Source organism: Poecilia reticulata, chromosome 13, assembly GCF_904066995.2.
Source record: "Poecilia reticulata chromosome 13, P_reticulata-male-v2, whole genome shotgun sequence".
NCBI lineage: Eukaryota > Metazoa > Chordata > Actinopteri > Cyprinodontiformes > Poeciliidae > Poecilia > Poecilia reticulata.
This window is the reverse complement of record NC_088842.1, coordinates 5,182,291-5,199,732: the sequence shown is the minus strand read 5'-3', so window position 1 is coordinate 5,199,732 and position 17,442 is coordinate 5,182,291. Positions and strand designations below refer to the sequence as shown.

Genomic DNA, 17,442 nt, shown 5'->3' with positions numbered 1-17,442 from the left:
GATATACGTAAATGCTTAATTGAGCAAAGTACAACTTTTGCATTTAAAAAAAAAAAATCACCGCTAAATATGAATGTTTCATATTTTGAGGGGAATTAAGTCTTGTATTACAAATTGTTTTTTCGCAGCTTGCGTGCTGCTGCGCGCGCGAGTTCGTTGTCAAAGCAGCCTGTTGACTGACAGGACGCTCGCGCAGCTCTCCCGGAGCTGTTCTTTTTTTCCGTGGTGCTGAAAGTTTCCCAGCTGGCCACATGACTTGACGCATCGAGGAAGGAAAAGACAGAAACGGGCCTTAAAAGCGCAGTCTTGCTGTCTTTTCTACAGAAAGACGTTTGGGCTTTTTTCTCTTTCTTTCTTTTGTCATTGAATGTTAGAATTGAAACCATCCTCTCATTTCCAGGAGAAACTGAAAAAAACAAAAAAACATAACTCAACGTGCTTTGAATCGATAGAGTCCCTCTGTGGAGTTTCATCAGTTGTGATATGCGACGTGAAAGGAAATAGTTTCCATTGTTCCTCTGTTATCTACTTTTGCTTTGATGTTCTCTCGAGACCAATAAATAATAAAAAATATATCCGTAGTTGTGATTTTACGTTAAAATCCGAATTTAGCTGAAAAGTAAACCGTCATTTACTTTCATAAAAAAAAAAAAAACTTACTTTAAGCGATTATTTGATGGATGGCGTGGTAAATACGAGGCTCTGAATTTCGGGGAGATAAATCTAGAAGGATGTATAGACAGGTGAAGAGACACCCGGTCTCTTCTGTAGCTTCCGTTTTCCCCACGTTTTCGTTTCCTGCTCAGTGAATCCAACCATCTTAGGTCACTGATAAAAAAACAAACAAATATTATTTATTTATTTATTTTGTTATTTTACTACAGTCCATTGATGGAAGGAATAATTCACTGGCGCCAACGACGGGGGGACCCCAGGGGACACCCTGCTGCTCCTTAAACTCCACCCTCCACAGTCTTTTATGCCTAATATAATTTCCAAAATGTTTTTTTTTAATGTATTTATGCACCTATTTATTCCTGTGCTTTTTAATTTTGTCCTCCAGGGTGCCACTTAAACATCAGTCCTTCTTCCCATATGGCTAAGATTTTATTAAGCCCCACATGCTATATTCTGGACGGGCCCTCGGTGGCCACTCCTTTAAAGTTTCTTATTGATTAATTTTTAAGGCAGCCATGTAAAAATGCTGGATTATGTAATTCTTGTTTATCTGTTCTGGAAAAAGCCACATTATAGATTATTCTGGAGCATGTCTGATGCCTGCTTCTGTTGGCTTTTGCAGAAAACAATGATGGCAGAAAGTGGCTGGAGAGTATCCCAAAATATTAAGTTACAGTTGAAAACTTATAGGGATGAAAGTTTACTCTGAGTAACACATCACAGTGTTACTCAGAGTACCACCTGTTGCTGCACATCCCTCATCAGTTAGCTGAAACAAGGCTTCCTAAAGGCATGTTACAGTTCTGAATATTTCTGTACATAAAAAATATGACCATATAAACCGTGCCACCCATTGCAGTTACAACAGTAATAATGTTTAATACTACAATTAGCTAAGAGCTAATTGCTGTTATTCAGCAGAAGACTGTAGACTGGCTGACAGCCTGATCCATTACCAGCTGATGTGAATTTGTAATCCTTGTCACTCTGTAAAGTACTGAACTCAGGACCATTGCTAGCTATTTGGGTGCACAGATCCTTTGTGGTGCCATTATCGTCCCACCATCCATCTTTTTCAGCAGTGGTAATATCCGGTTAATCATGTGACTTGTTTGATGCGAAAAAAGTGTTTACATTTCAATTTTGCCAAATGTGTTAATTTCTATACGGCCGAAAAATCCCCGCATCCTAGGGCAAAAGCATTTTGGCAAAAAATGTAACTTTTTTCCCCCCAAAATTGCCATGTTTTGATTAAGCAAATTTATTTTTGTTATTCCAGTTTTCGCAATTATGTGGTTAATGGAAACACAACTACTGAGAGGAGGGGCACCCCTGGAGAGACTGGAGCAAATATCTTACTTTTGTAATTCTCAAATCTATTAATCAGTTAATAAACCTGTAAATCCATCCAACATGGTAGCATGTGTACAATACGAGGTTTTTATAAACTATTCTTGTAAAGTGAAGGATGGGAAACAAACAAGAAATGAATGGTTATATGTTTTGGTGTTTTAGGTAGTTGGTGTGGGCTGTAGGTGCTAACTGTAGCAATCTTAAAAATACCACTATGTTAGTGTATCACAATATTTACAAAAAAGTTTAAAACATTTTTTAAAAATTCACTACATACTAGAAATGAATCTGATTTATGGCCAACAAAATTATACAGATGTTGAGCCATAACTATTCTTAAAAGCTTCATGCAAAAAAGTTAAGTAAAAAGAAAAAAAGTGCAGTTGAAGCAGTGATGTAGCTCCGCCCACATGCACAACACACTGCGGGTAGGACACCAAGTGGCCAGGGAGCACCAAATAAAATCTGGCTTAATCTTTATAATCATTCATTACTGCATATTATTTAACTAAACGTTGTGAGGCACGTTAATAAATCTTGAAGACTTAAAGTAATTTCTTTGTTAAAACATGTTGGATAAGAAACATTTCCCTGCATCAACTGGTGACCATTTGGTCATAAATTGGGGTAAAATAAAGCTGTGCAGCAAAAGATGTATGAAATTCAGGGAAGAAAAGGAAGTGAAGCAAAAAGTGTTTTTATCTGGTTGTTTGTGTTGAATCCGTGGCTTTGCCCACTGCGAGCCGCCGGTCACACGTCTGTGGTCGTTTCAGTAAGTCTCTCTAATCCAGAGAGGAAGACCAGATATGCCTTCATGGCACATTTGGGGCTTATCGGCAGACTTGGACATTTCCGCGTGGCAGTCTGAAGCAGAACATTAATAGATCTCATCTAACCGGATTATGGTGATATTTGGGAAGTGAGACAGGAAGAACCAACAACACTAACTAATGTGTGAATAATGATTCGATGAGGGACACAGAGGATTTTGCACATGAATCCATCAGAGCTGCGTTGCTGAACTGAGGCTGTGTTTGCAGCGAACGTCCCTGTTTGGAAAAGATACTCTTTCATTTGTATTCACTAGTAAAGAGATTAGAAAGCTCTCTAAGAACTCTGCAGTATTTTTTTAGCAGAGGAAGCATTTCTGTCTAGACACTTGAAAAAAAACATAATAACCTCTTGTCAGGTGCAAATGATAAAGGAAGTTGCCATCCCTCTCCTTCATCTTCCTCCACCCTAAAGACGCCTGAACGCCCAGAGGCTGATGAGGATTGATTTTCATTTTATTGTTTTTATTTTTCATTCCTCTGTCAAAACTCATGAAAACCAGTGTCCTGCAAGGCTGCTTGATTGAAAAACTCCAACCCCTCCTCCCCATTAACGGTCTGTGTGGCTTCTCCCCACAGAGCCCCGCGGCTGTGGCTCCTACATCATGGAGACCCCCGTTCCTCCTGACATTCGACCTCACATGCGAAAGGTCGAGTGCTGCTAGTGATCATCGGGTCTCATCATTTTCCCATGACGCTGTCATTTTGGTGCCCTGCGGATGGCATGTCGGTCATCCGTGCTGGCGAGTCAATTAGTCATGTCTGAGGGAAAACAATGCAGCTTTTCTGATAGGAGGATTTTCGGTCCATATAAAGGCAGGTTTTGCTCTATATGTAGTTGAGCAAACCCTAAAAGTCACACCATCAGAAGGATTTTTTTTTTCAAAATATGTTCATAGAATGTAAAAGCGTATGAGATATTTACACACTTGTACTAACCATGATGATTTCTAAATTATTATAAATATGAAAGTTCTAGGCAATAAATCAGTAGCAGTGTATATTGTGATAGATATACATATACATATCTATTCCAGTACAATGTTCAATAATTTCACTGCACTCCAATCCAGAACAGCATGACATTCTGGGCAATGTGAGGACAAGAAAGGCAGCCAGCTAAACAAAGTGGGTGGCAGCAACTAACTCACTCGCTCATTGGTTGCCTAGCAACAGCCTGTTGAGTAACTTGCACATATTCAGATTTCAAGTTTTGCCTCATAACTTCTTAAAAATTAAAAGTAATACAAAAAATAACAACAACATGGAATGAAAGGATAAAATGAGAACAGCACTTCCAGATAAAACTGTGGATAAAACGGAAAAGGTCGTCATGTCAACAATTTGACAGTATTTCAGATATTTAAAACTAAAATTAATCAATAATTATCATTACTGACCAATATAAAACCCTTATATTGGGATTTTGCTTTTATCCATATCGTCCAACCCTAACGAATTGAGTTTATTTTGAAAAACCAACACCGCTGGCTCCTGCTTGGCTGGCTGTGTAGCTGACCACTGTGCACTGTGCTGCTCTCATTAGTGAAGACCACAGTCTAAAGTAGAGATACCTAAGGAAGGCTAAGTTGAATGCATTTTTAGTTTGAGCCTCTGAAAACAACCCTAATGTTAACATATGTTGAATTGAACAATGGCAACATAGTAATTTAATATAGTTTAGCCATCATGTGTATGTTTGAGTTACGCTTTGAAGGCCTCATGATTATAGTATTTTATTGCCGTATCAAATGCCTTTCCACCCGACAGCCCACTACTATGGTTTAAAAAAATCCTAGAGGAAACCCTGAAAGGTGTTCTGCCTAAGAATAGCATCTCTGCAAATCACTGCAAAATTAACCCTAAAAAGCCAGCTATTCATTTTATCTTTCAAAGATTTTCTGCATGGTTTATGGGTAAAGCAAGCAATTCTGCTGGTGCAAGTTTGTCTTAATTCCGTGAGAAGAGGAGGAAACAGATTTAGGCATCAAAGCAAAAAAGACAGATTTCTGTTCACCAGTGTGAGAAGAGGAGATTGTGATCAAAGATGTGGAGATCAAGTGTTCTGTAAATAAAAGGCCCAGTTTGCAGCACTGTGTGGTGTTTGGTGCTGGTGAATACCTCAGGGGGAGATGTTTGAACAAAAATCTGTCACAATAGATTTGCATGCATGTGCACAGAGATACTGTCTGATTCACACACATACACAACAGTATCAACATCTCTGGAAACTTTTCACTTTTGTAATGTTCACTAGTGTTACATGATAATTAAACGCAAAGTAGTGTTTAATTATAAAGTGGAAGGGAAATACTTAGTTTTTTTCACTCAAAAACATGGTATTGATTTGTATTTAGTACCTTTGACTCTGATACCCCCAAATAAAATCCAGTCAGAGCACGCTAATGCCAATTCTGGTCGAGTCCAGTTTCTTACCATTAAAACGTTTTCCCCTAAAAACTGTTGTAAACGACATAATGGATGGAAATTTTTTTGATAACATGCCGAAAGCGGAGTTTAGAAATAGTAGGAGTTTCTTAAAGAGACAGAAACCCAATTTTATGGCATCAAATAGCAAAGTCAAATTACCTTTATGTCATATTTGATATGTACAGCATTTTTATAATAACTAAAGGTAAAGTAGTTAGTTGACTACTTTACCTGAAAAATACATTTAAAATGATTTTGTGTCTAACATTACTTCTGTAAATAACCAGTACTGAGAATTGATTTCTATTTCTAAGAACTTGTATTCTCTTCCAGGCTAGTGATTAAAGAATCGTGTGTGCTGATTCTCTTCACATCAGCAGGGAAGTTAGCCAGATGGTAGAAACTAAATACAGGGAAATACTGAAAATCTGTTATTTGCTGCAAAAGACTTGAAAATACGATGGAGGTTCACCTTCCAACAAGAACATGGCCCAGCTCTATTCTAGACCTCAATCCAATTCAGAATCTGTGTTCAAACCTTGAAATCGATCTTAAGATACCATTCAGACAATCAGAGTGTCTAAATGGATTCAGTCCAAAGGAAATCCCTCTAGAAAGTGTTGAGACATGGAACGCATAACAGAGGACACCAAGGTTTGTTTTCAGGAAACGGTTAGAGTCCCTTTCATCTTCTTCTTGACCTAAATTCTGTAGAAATTGTAGTTTGAGAATAATAACGATGTTAACAAATTGGAGACCTTTGGCCATCAACTGTTAGATAAAATGCATTAGGAATTCTGCTAGAAGCAGGTGGTAAACCACATTAAAAGCAAAAAGATGCTCTAAATCAGTGGTTCTTAACCTGGGTTCGATCGAACCCCAGGGGTTCGGCGGAGCCTCTGCCGCGGAGGTAAAGACACACTTGTGTAAAGTTGTAATGATGTCCCGCTTTGGCATCCCTTGCTGCAGAGGATCACATTACATTGCTTAGCCAATCAGTGCTGCGGAGGAGCACTGATTGAAGGAGCTCCACTCTCAGCATGGATTTGAACTTGTGTCTTTAATTACTTCAGCAAAGCTCACAGTTTTTACCAAATTTTGTAGCTTTCGGTGTACTTCTAAATCTGCTCCTTAGTCGCATCTTTTCAGGCCTGCTACTGCCTCTAGTGGCGTGGGGGTGGTAACACAACTAATATAATTACATTACTAAATCAGAATATTTATTATTTATTATTAATTTTTCATTCTCTTAAGAATGTAGAGCTAATTAAATGATCTAAACAAGACCTTAAAGTGGTTCCAGTTTCTCTCTATGACCTGTTGAAACTGTGTCAAATTTTTAATACCTTGGGTCGTTCCTGGACAGTCAGCTCAACTTTGCTGAAAACACTGACTATATTTTGAAGAACTGTTCTCAGACTCTACCTTTTGAGAAGACTTAGTGATATTGGGGTGATCACTAAGTCTTGAATTTGGGGGTGCGGGGGGGTCATATTTTATTTATCGCTACAGAAGGGTTCGGTGAATGCGCATATGAAACTGGTGGGTTCGGTACCTCAAAAAAGGTTAAGAACCATTGCTCTAGATTGACTGAATAATTGTGAGATGCTTCTTATCATGAAAAGTGGAATTTAGTATTTTATGAGAAACCATATATAATAGCAACTAATTCAATAGATTTTGATTAAGCTGAATTTGAACTGAATCTGTGCAATGAGGGATGTTACTTTACTTGGATTTGTATTCGATGTTGGAGGTTACTACCATGGAAGAAGCATTGGGTTTTGTAAAAAGTGTGTGGCCAAACCGATGTAGAGCTCCATAAAGTGTGAAATTGAAGAGATAGAGAATGTAGCAGAGAGTGTGCTCAGTGATTTGTCTCTAAATGAGTGCACTCCAAAAGTAGTCATGTAACCCACACAAAGCATGATCCCCGTTGCTGCTTGGTTCTGGCCTTCACTGTAGCAAATATTTTAGAAAAAAATAGAACGCACACCACTGAGGCTTGTCACTTAGTGTTTGAGGAAATGCTTAAAGGAAGACTGCTGTTCCTTTCAAAGGTTTGTATTGTTCACCTGCTGTAAGCTGCTTTATCCCTCTCCATCAAGTGATAAGTGCTTGATCTGTCAGCGACTCTTACATCCAACTGTTCAATGTCTAATGTAAGAACAGAACACCATTTTGTGGATTCAAAAAGCTTTTACTGTTCACTTTTACTTCAAGAACTATGTCTATGATTTTCACTTCTGAATATACCAAAGTTAAATTTTGTTGAAGGAGTGAACCTTGGTGTAATGGAGATGACCACAAAACACCGACCCAAAGTCTATGTTCATACAGGAAACAAATCCAATATTTTATTTCTTTTTTTCTCTTATGTGACCCATTTTTTGCTTTTTTATGGCAGTCTGAATGGTCCAATTGTGATCTCTTCACCCCTTGAACCACCAAAAATATCTGATTTGTGCCACTTCCATATGTGATACTAAGTTGAATACATATCCAATTGTTTTCCAATTGTGTCTAGCCTTAATGATCAAGAACCATTTTATCTGACATTTTATGTCATTGATATGAGACAGGCACCATAATTTTGCGCCAACAGAAGCCAGACACAGTAAATCCGGACATAAATAATGGCTAAAAATTATAATTATGAACTTAAGACAGACTTTTGTCTGTGTCAGTGACATATCCTAATCACACCAGTCTGGGCTATGACTACACATCCAAACAGATTTCTCTGTGCTTTATTTTTATTAGCTGCCTTCATCTTATGATTTTTGGGATGGTAAACTGCTCACACAGAAATCTGATTGCGGTCGCATTCAATTAGTATTATTAGCAACCACACAAAAGCAGTCTGATTTCAGCAAAAAATCAGAAATGATCATGAGCATCAAGACCTGCTGTGTGATCATAGCCTAAGAATCTCATGGATGTAAACAAAGAATCCCAAATGATTTCCAACACTAATATCACTGCTTTAAAATGTATAAACCCTAAATACTGTTTCACATTTTTCATTTTAAACCTCCAACACAAACTAGCACATATCTCTGAAATAAAAGGAAGCACTTCTATATGTTCAGCCTCTTTCACACCAAACATGAGCAGTGCTAGAAGCTTTGAAAAGCTAATTGAACTGGTCAACCCTCTGTTTAAACAGAGAAATGGTATGCTAGAGTTGATAGTGAAAATGACTAAGGTAAATTTATACACAGCAATCCTGAAAGAAAACCTGATAAAACTTGGAAAAGGTTTGAGACCTTAAGCAATACAACCCCTATTACACATCCAGACTTGCAACATAATTTGAATCAAGAAGTGCAACACTTTAATTTAATTCACTACACGAAAAATATATATTCTCACACCTTACTCTTGTTTTAAAAGCATAATTTTAGTTAAGTATATCATCCATACAGCCTTACATGCACACCGCAATGTAATGTAATGGAAGTCCCTCTCCAGGTGCAGAGAGGGAAATTCATCCCCCTTCGCCACTTTCTTCGTGCCATATCTTGATTTCCCTGGCCCCCAGTGTGCAGCAACACACTCACTGTGATAAACCTCCACATAAGAACCCAGACACACTCTCAATGGCACCCACTCTGCCCACCATTTGGCAGGGTATCTGTGGTCTATTATTTTGTGTTTCCTCTTGTGGTAAAGTGCTGCATTATTTAGCAGGTTTTTAAAACTCATAAAACAGCTTGGATCCCAGTGGGAGGCACTGGGGTGTTTCTCATTTCGGAGGTTTCTAAGGTGTCTTTTATACTGAAGTGCCTTGTATCTGGAAGAAATGCTGAGCTGACATGACAAAGGGCAACTGATAAACTATTTTTTGATTCAACTAAAGCATGACTTGTTTTCTTCCATGGTCTCATTCACTAACTCTACCTTGCTCCCTTTTAGTTTGATGAGTACTTGTAGTTCAGTGCTTCTATATTGCTTCCAGAAAACACTTGTTGAACCTATGCCCCACCGAATAAATGTGGTAATCAACAGAAAACACAAGTCAATCAATCAATCAATCAATCAATCAATCAATCAATCAATCAATCAATCAATCAATCAATCAATCAATCAATCAATCAATCAATCAATCAATCAATCAATCAATCAATCAGTGTATTGTTTTGTAGCTTCTTTTGGGACAGGTTTTGAAAAATACCAAATGACAAAGGTGCAAATATCCATTTGGTTTGGTTTGTCTCTGGTGGTATCTTTAAGCAAGTTTTTGCGCACTCAGCACTATCGTACTGTTTGATGTCAGTACCCATCTCCATATGGGACAAGGAACAGCACACACTTAGTTGATTTTTGATTGCCTGTTTGTGCCGCAGATGTGCGATCTGGTTTCATTTTTCAGATTTTAACTCTCTTAATTGCGCACGCGTGCACATCGATTTGCATGGTGCGTTTGTAAACTTCCATCTGTCTTTGTGAGCCTTGCGTGCGCCACGTGTGTAGCATGCGAGAAGAGATCCGTAACGGAGGTTGGGGTCATCACTATGCAGCGCATCGTTGTGTCTGGGCCCCAGGCGGAAACAAAGGCAGTAGACATCCTCTTTTGTGGCAGCTGAGCACAATTCATATTGTGTGTGCGTGTGCCTGTGTGTGTGCGTATCACTTTTTTGTTGATGGTAGGTAAAAAAAGAAAAGGTACATAGATTAATCTGGGCAATAGATGCGTTGAAATGTTCTTTCTTATGGACCACTCGAAATCAATGGTCATTATGTTTCCTGAATGGATGTGTGAGGAGTCCCTTTCTCCTGGTGTGTGTGTACACATCCTGCAGTAGTTGTGCCTTACTAATGATGGGCTCGCCGCGGCCCCGTGGACATCGTTTGTCCCCTTTAATTACCTGGAGGTAGTGATTGTTATTCATGGTGAGGGGCAGGGGAATAGTCGTCTGCACGCCCCCCTTCCCTGAGGCCTGCGTCTCTCAGCATTGATGTGGGAGGATGTGCGGGAAAACAGATGCTACCCCATGATTTCTGAGTGTTTGTACTAATGATGAGCTCCACTAGGCTAGCGTTCGAGCCTTTAATGGAGGTTCACCCTGATTTAGAGTCAGATTTTATGGATGGTGCCACAGTTTCCGATTTTGTTTATCACCGGTGAGTCTGCTTGCCTCTGTGTTTCTTCAGGCCTTCGTGTAATGTTAAGGGATTTGGTTTATGGTAAGTTCGGAGCACGGAGCTGTAGATATAATGATCTCTATTCACCTAGAAAGTTATTGATTGCTGTTTATTTCTTTGCAATATAAAGATAAAGTGGTGGGTGATTGAAAAAAGTTGATCTGATCAAATCAGTCAGACTTCTTTTAATACAATAGAGAGTATCCAGCAAACGTTATTGCAAAGAGGCTCATCCTCAGATTGGATGGAGAGCATCAGTGAATGGCAAATTTCAAGTCTTGCCACAATTTTTTCAATTAAATTTAAGTCTGGAATTTGACTGGGAAATTCCAACACATTTTCATTATTTTATTAAGATATTTTTTCTTTGTTCCATGAACAAAGATTCAATCTTCATGGATTAGAATATTGCTCTGTAGCTTGGCCCTGTTTTAAACCTCTCCACCACTTTATTCTCAACCTGTCTGGTGTGTTCCTTGATCTTAAGAGAATAGCACTGTTTCTACTCAGATTACAGACTTAAAAATTAATAGATTTGAGTTTATTTATGAGTCCGTGTTAAGCAGAAAACAACAATTGTATCCTTCATTTTTCACTCTGAGAACAAAAACTTTTTGGTTGCCTGGCAAGTGCAAAAAACCTCCTCAGATGTGATTCCCTTTAAGTCTTTGTCACACAATTGTCACCAAGACACACAGCTACTGATATGGACCACGGTGTGCAGGAGGGGCTGTGTTTAAGCGTTGGATTGGATGTGTCCAACAGGCTGGCTTAAATTCCCTCTGATGTCCATCAGACCTCTCTGACAGAAGGAGCTATTATTTTCTCATCGCCCTGGTGGCTGGGGTCTCCCGAGAGCGGCGTCACCGTGGTGCTGACAGGTCCGTAAACACGGCCGACCTGCAGGTGACGGAGTGAGAACTTGCTGCAGCGATGCCCCTCGTCCCGCCTTTCTCCTCGCTTTCTTCAATTCGTCAGACTTTTCCTATCTGTAAATCTTTGTGTTGTGACCTGATTCACCCTCAGCCCTCCCCAAAATACCATCCGGGGTCAGAGGTTGTCTGTATCGATGTGAATTCCAATAGCCCTCCAAAACCTTCCTATTTCACCATCAGTTTTCCTGATCAAAACATCCTTTTCCATTATGTTTTAAATAAGCTTTTGTGGCGTTCCGTCAGTTTGTTTAATGCAGCATCATAAAACATTGCAGATATTGCCACAGCCCGCTTCTGTGTCAGCAAGTCTCACTCCTGTATAACTAAGACAGATGACTGCATCGCGTTTGCTCCCCCCATGGGGCTTAGGAAGTGTTTGTCCTCCCAAGATGCTTCTTTCCAAACTCTGAAAAGGTTCCGTCAAGGCTTTGCTGCTTGTTGTAATGAACTATTCAGCATCAGCCGCAGGAGACATCCAGCTACATCTGGAAAAATGAGACAGAGTGTGATACGTCTGTTTTTTTTCTTAGTAATCTTTTAAATTGTGACATACTGTGGCAGACATTTAGACAATTATTCTGTTGTCTGGCTGTCTAATAAAAGTCTCACTAAGATTTGTCAGTATGCAACACTAATGCTGTTGGTGTGACTAACTGAATGTTGGGAGTTGTAAATCCACGATTGGACACATTTTTCATGTTGCTGTCCTTTGCTCTGGAAATAAAGAACAAAAGTCCTGAAAATGAAGAACTTTGAGAATGACTGAGCATGAAACACAGCAAATCAGCTCTGGGTAATCCCATTCTAGGAAATGATTGGTTGACACAAATATACACAGTATTTTTCCCACAATGTCAGAGTGATGATTCCCAGTAGTTTAACCAAGGGTTTTTTGTTGCAAAGGGGCAGTATTAAGTGTTTTCCAGACAGATTGTCAATTTAATAGCACAACCAAGTAACTATGATAACTTCAGTAGTAAAAAATGCTAGCATGTATATAATATTACTTAAAATAAATTTTAATGTGTAATTTAATACCTTGAAATTGGGCCTCTGTCTCTTTAAAATCTCCTGCTCTTTCTGAAACTCCACCTTCAGGAAGTCATCACAACTTAGCTCCTCTATTAACCCTTTAACAATGTTTTTGCCAGTGTTTCAATGAGATGTAGCTCCTATAATGAGCTCAGGAAATGTGTAGTTCCACTAGATGTTTGCTAATTGCTGCTGGTTAGTCTAAAGGAGCTGAGTGAGCGAGTCACGGGGAAGAGGTGATCTGTGAGGCAGAAGTACGTAAGCTTGGAAACTGCATCTCCTATGAGGAGCTGCGTCTCAAAGGCGGAGCTAGGTCCACCCAGGCATTTTGTACGGCTGAATGGTTGCCATGGGAGATTCAAGGATTTCTCAAGCATGCATAAAAGAATCAAGGCAACACTCCAGGTATACTTTTGATGAAGCATTAACATAATGTAAAGCTCAAAAAAAGCAAATTTTTCATAATACTGCCCCTTTAAACATCTGGCTATGTCATTACTGTTGTCCAGTTTACTAAGTTAAAATTAAGGATCCCTCAGTTCAAATTTTGTGGCTGATGTAAGAAATAAAAAAAGGATGATTTAGCTCTAATTAGTGTAACTTTAATGTGTAGATTGTAAGAATTTTCTAATCTTCACACTGCATTAAAATAACAGAATCTAGAGCAGGAGTAGACATTTTCCAGCCTTTGGGGGGAGAAAAGATCAAAGCTAATCTACCTTATTGATCCATTAAAATTGTTTCCTGTTTCCCCTCCTTGATACTGCTTCTATTTAGCCCTTCTGGACCACATTAGACCTCTGTCAGAGTAATTATTCTGTGCTACGAGGCAAACATTATCCTCTTCTTTCTAAATGCAATGAGCTCCATAAATAGAAAGACCTGCTCTTCCTTGTTTGTTGTCTGTGTTTTGAGTGCTTTGTATTGCCTTTATTCATCACTTTGTCTTGAAAGAACTTACTGGATACATTCATTTTATCTTTCTCTAAAATTACAGCAATGCATTAAGTAGAGACGCTTTACAGAATAATTCAAAAAGATGTAATCACATGGAAAGTTACCTAAAAACAGATTTTTTTTTTTTTTGTTATAAAGCATTGGTAAGTTGAGAAAACTGAAACATTCTAAAATAATTTAAAACATGTCCTCTATAAGATTGGTAACAGGATTATGTTGCCTAATGTATGATAATAAATCATCTGTAATGCCTCTCCAGCTCATTTTACCTTTGCGTCTTATCTCATTCACTCCTACCTTTCCTGCATGGAATCGATCAACATTTGATGTCTTTATTTATTGAGAAACCTATGGAACTAATTACATTGATTCCACTGGTTTACCTTCTGACTCCCACTAACAAGTATATGTTTTCAGGCTTTAGATGATCAAACATGCAACTACCAACAGGTGGCCTAATAATATGTTTAAATGTTGTTAACTACATCACCATCAGCTAAAGTTAGTGATTTCACACCAGCTCTGTTTAGTCCGCAAACAGTTCGTTTGCCTAGAAAGTCTGGTTCGTTTTTGGATGTGTGAATGCGCAATTGAACTCTGATTCGTACCAAAAAAATCAAACTCTGGTCTAAAACCTAGGTCTCAGTTCTGTTGAAGTGAACCAGAGACCAAGCATACCAGAAAACGCTCCAAAAGTGGAATGTAGACTATACTGCAGGGCATTCTGGGTAAATAAAACCAAAGTAAACGCATGTCTCTAGTGGTGTCTCTTTTTTGCTAGAGACAAAAACAAAAGAGAAATCCTACAACTACTAAAATCAACCACAACCACTTTGTTTTTGTTTACATTTCATGAAGAAGGAAGTTATGCTCATTGGCTTCTTCAGAGGCTTTTATGGTATTTCTTTCAGTGGTTCTTAGTGCAGTGCCACCACAGGCATGGAGGGGAACAAGTTTAAGTTTGTTTGCCACAGTTCAGAGTGAAGTCGAACCACACCAGCTGAAAATGTAACAAATGTTGGAATTTTGGTCTCCAGTAGAACCGCTTCTTCCAGAATATCGGATATGAAAACACCGTTAGTTAACCTCTTTCCTTTCATTTCTGTCTGAAACTCAAACTAACAAGTCTCTCCTCATCACCTACAGTGTGAAGCAAAGAATGGTTTCTAAAAGCAGTTCAGACATGCAAGTCTTATTAACAAGTAGTTCAAATGACATTAGGACTTAGGAGAAAAACAAATCATGTTTCATGTGAAATAGTTCAAACTGTAGATTTGATTTGACATCAAATATTAGATAAATGGCAAAACAAATTTTATTTCTGCAAAATATTATTATTTCTATATTAATTGTTGAATAAAATTGTCCAGTTTAAACACAGTTTTATTAAAAATTGCTATTAGAAAATAAATATCTTCAACTGTAATGAAACTTTAGGCTTTTTGAAAACAAAGGAGGCCTTACTGAACATGAAACTGTTGCAAATACCTAAATTCAATAAATATAAGCAAACATAACAAAAAAAAAATCTGTTTTTCTCCTGAGTGCAGCCACTGTCAAAGATCTGAAACATCCTGGAAATACATGGGGAGCAGAGTGCAGGTGCTTAAAGTCATGAGCAGATTACTGTGAATCGGACTGAAAAAGCATGGCTGAGTAGCTTCCACGAAATAAAATGTCAAGACTGGGTCAGAAAGTACCGGAGACAGACTTCCAATTTTTTATTGAAAATCTGAGAGACTCTTCTTGGAACAGAAGGATGTCTGGATTATTAATGGCAGCAGGACATGGCTCTAAGTCAGGTAGTGGGACGGCGAGGGAAGGACAATGGCTTGGAGTCCTCAGCTTGCTGAATGTTTTTGTGTTTGAATTGTTGCATGAAAAATCATTCCAGTTGCAACTGTGCAAGATAAATGAGACGGTGGCAGAGGAAGGCATTTGTAGTGCTTAGCAGAGCTGGACAATACTTCCATTATATGATTTTACACGTGCTTTTTCTCAGCTTGTCAGCAACAATCTCTCAGAAAACCAACCATTGATCCAGCATCTTTTTAATCTAAGATATATTGTTACAATTAAGATCATTGTGGTTATTTTGAACCAATATGACAGAAAACATCTGGAAAATGCCTTTAATAACTCAAAAGTATAAGTTAGATACAGGCATTATTATGAACTGTGGCTAATCTGGGAATCAAAGCTAAAAAAAAAAAGTAAAAAGAAAACAATTTTTATATATATATATATATATATATATATATATATATATATATATATATATATATATATATATATATATATATATATATATATATATATATATATATATATATATATATATATATATATATATATATATATAATATATATATATTTTTTTTATTTTTTTTATTTGTAACTAGGAATTGTTACAATTTCGAAATGTTTAAAACAAGAACATTTGCATATATACTGGTATGCACTGGTGTCGGTATTCACTTAATGATTGTGTCTGCCTTCTTTCTGAGTTGTAGTTATTCGATAAAATATCATCTTGAAATCTCACAAAAGCTATTATTGTTTCAACGTAAACACTTTCAAATGGGATATAAATCGAGGGTTTTGTATTTTTTTTATTTAAAGTAAATTAGTTTTTTTAATGTTTTGGTTTTCGATTTGTTAATATAAACGTAAAGCTTATTAGCATTGTGCTAGCTTGTCTTTTAGCACTTTAATTTGTATCATCTTTGGTCTTCTGAACTACTTTAATCCATCATGCCTTAGAGAAAACAAACTTTCTGAAGCATCCATGCGTTGACCTTTCTACTGGGACATTCTGAGTGAGGATTGTATCATTAGTCTCCTGTTCTGGCCTAACAGGAGAGGCACCTGATGTGGTCTTATGCTGCTGTTGCCAATCAGCTTCACGTTTGTATTCCACATGCCTTGGTTGCAGTGAGTGGTTTATTTAAGCTACTGCTGCTTTTCTGTCATTTCAAATCAGTCTGTTCATTTTCCTCTGACCTCTGAAATCAACAAGTCTTTCTCATTCACACAACAGCAGGTCACTGGATATTTAAACTTTTCCCTGTCTTTTTCTTTAAATCCAAGGGAACTTTGTGTTCCCAAGAGAATCTGCTTGAATCCTGCATTAAAAGTTAGTTGAATTTTCTTCTTTTCCCACTCTGCCTGGTTTGAACTTCAGAAATCCATCTTCAGCATGTCCGGATATCCAGTTGTATTATAACACTGTTATATATGATTAAAAGCAATTTTGTGTTACATGCACAAGACACTGTAAAAAAAAAAAAATCAGCCTATAATTTATGCAGATCCTTATTTTCATTAGAGGAGCAGCTCAATAATTTAAAATATCATTGAAAAATTTATTTATTTCACTAATTCATCTCAAAAAAGTGAATTAATATATGATAGAGTAATTTCACATAGAATATATTTCTGTTGAATCTGATTGTGGTCTACAGCTGATAATCCCTAAATTTAGTTTCTCCAAAAATTAGTGTATGCACACACCCCCACTCCCGCCCGCACCCCTTATGAAAAGTTTGCATCTGTGCAGCCTGATGCTGCACAGATGCAGGATGTAATCATTTTGATTACACCCTTTAGCTTAGCTGCATTGTTGTGCCACAGTGTTGTACCTTTTTCTGCAACACTTTTTCCTTCCACTCAACTTTCCATTTACATGCTTGGATACAGCAGCCTGGGGCTTACCATGCTTGTGGAGAATGTCAGTGAATTTTCTCTGCTCAGCTGTCATGTGAAGGTCATGTACAACCACATAACATTTTTATTGGTCTTTTGAAATTTTCTAATTTTCTGAGAACAGAATTTTGGGGTAGCAGGACATTGGCTACATCTATAGAGACTGTCCCTTTTGATTTACACCCTAATGACAAACCAGCACTGTTCTTGTTTAACTGCCTTCTCATAAATGACAAAGGCCAAAATATAATGAAACAACCAAGGAAAACAACAAAGTCTTTGAGCTTTTTATAAACTCTTATTCCACCGGTGATGGAGTTCTTATTTCATTTAGCTTCTGTGAACTCGATGGGTTAAAAAAAGTAACATTTTTT

The 17,442-nt window shown here is 37.8% G+C and overlaps 1 protein-coding gene across 3 annotated transcripts in view; it reads left to right on the top strand.

Annotated features, from left to right (window-relative positions):
- robo1 (roundabout, axon guidance receptor, homolog 1 (Drosophila)) overlaps positions 1-17,442 on the top strand; it is a 367,726-nt gene that overhangs the window by 560 nt on the left and 349,724 nt on the right. The window lies entirely within an intron of this gene.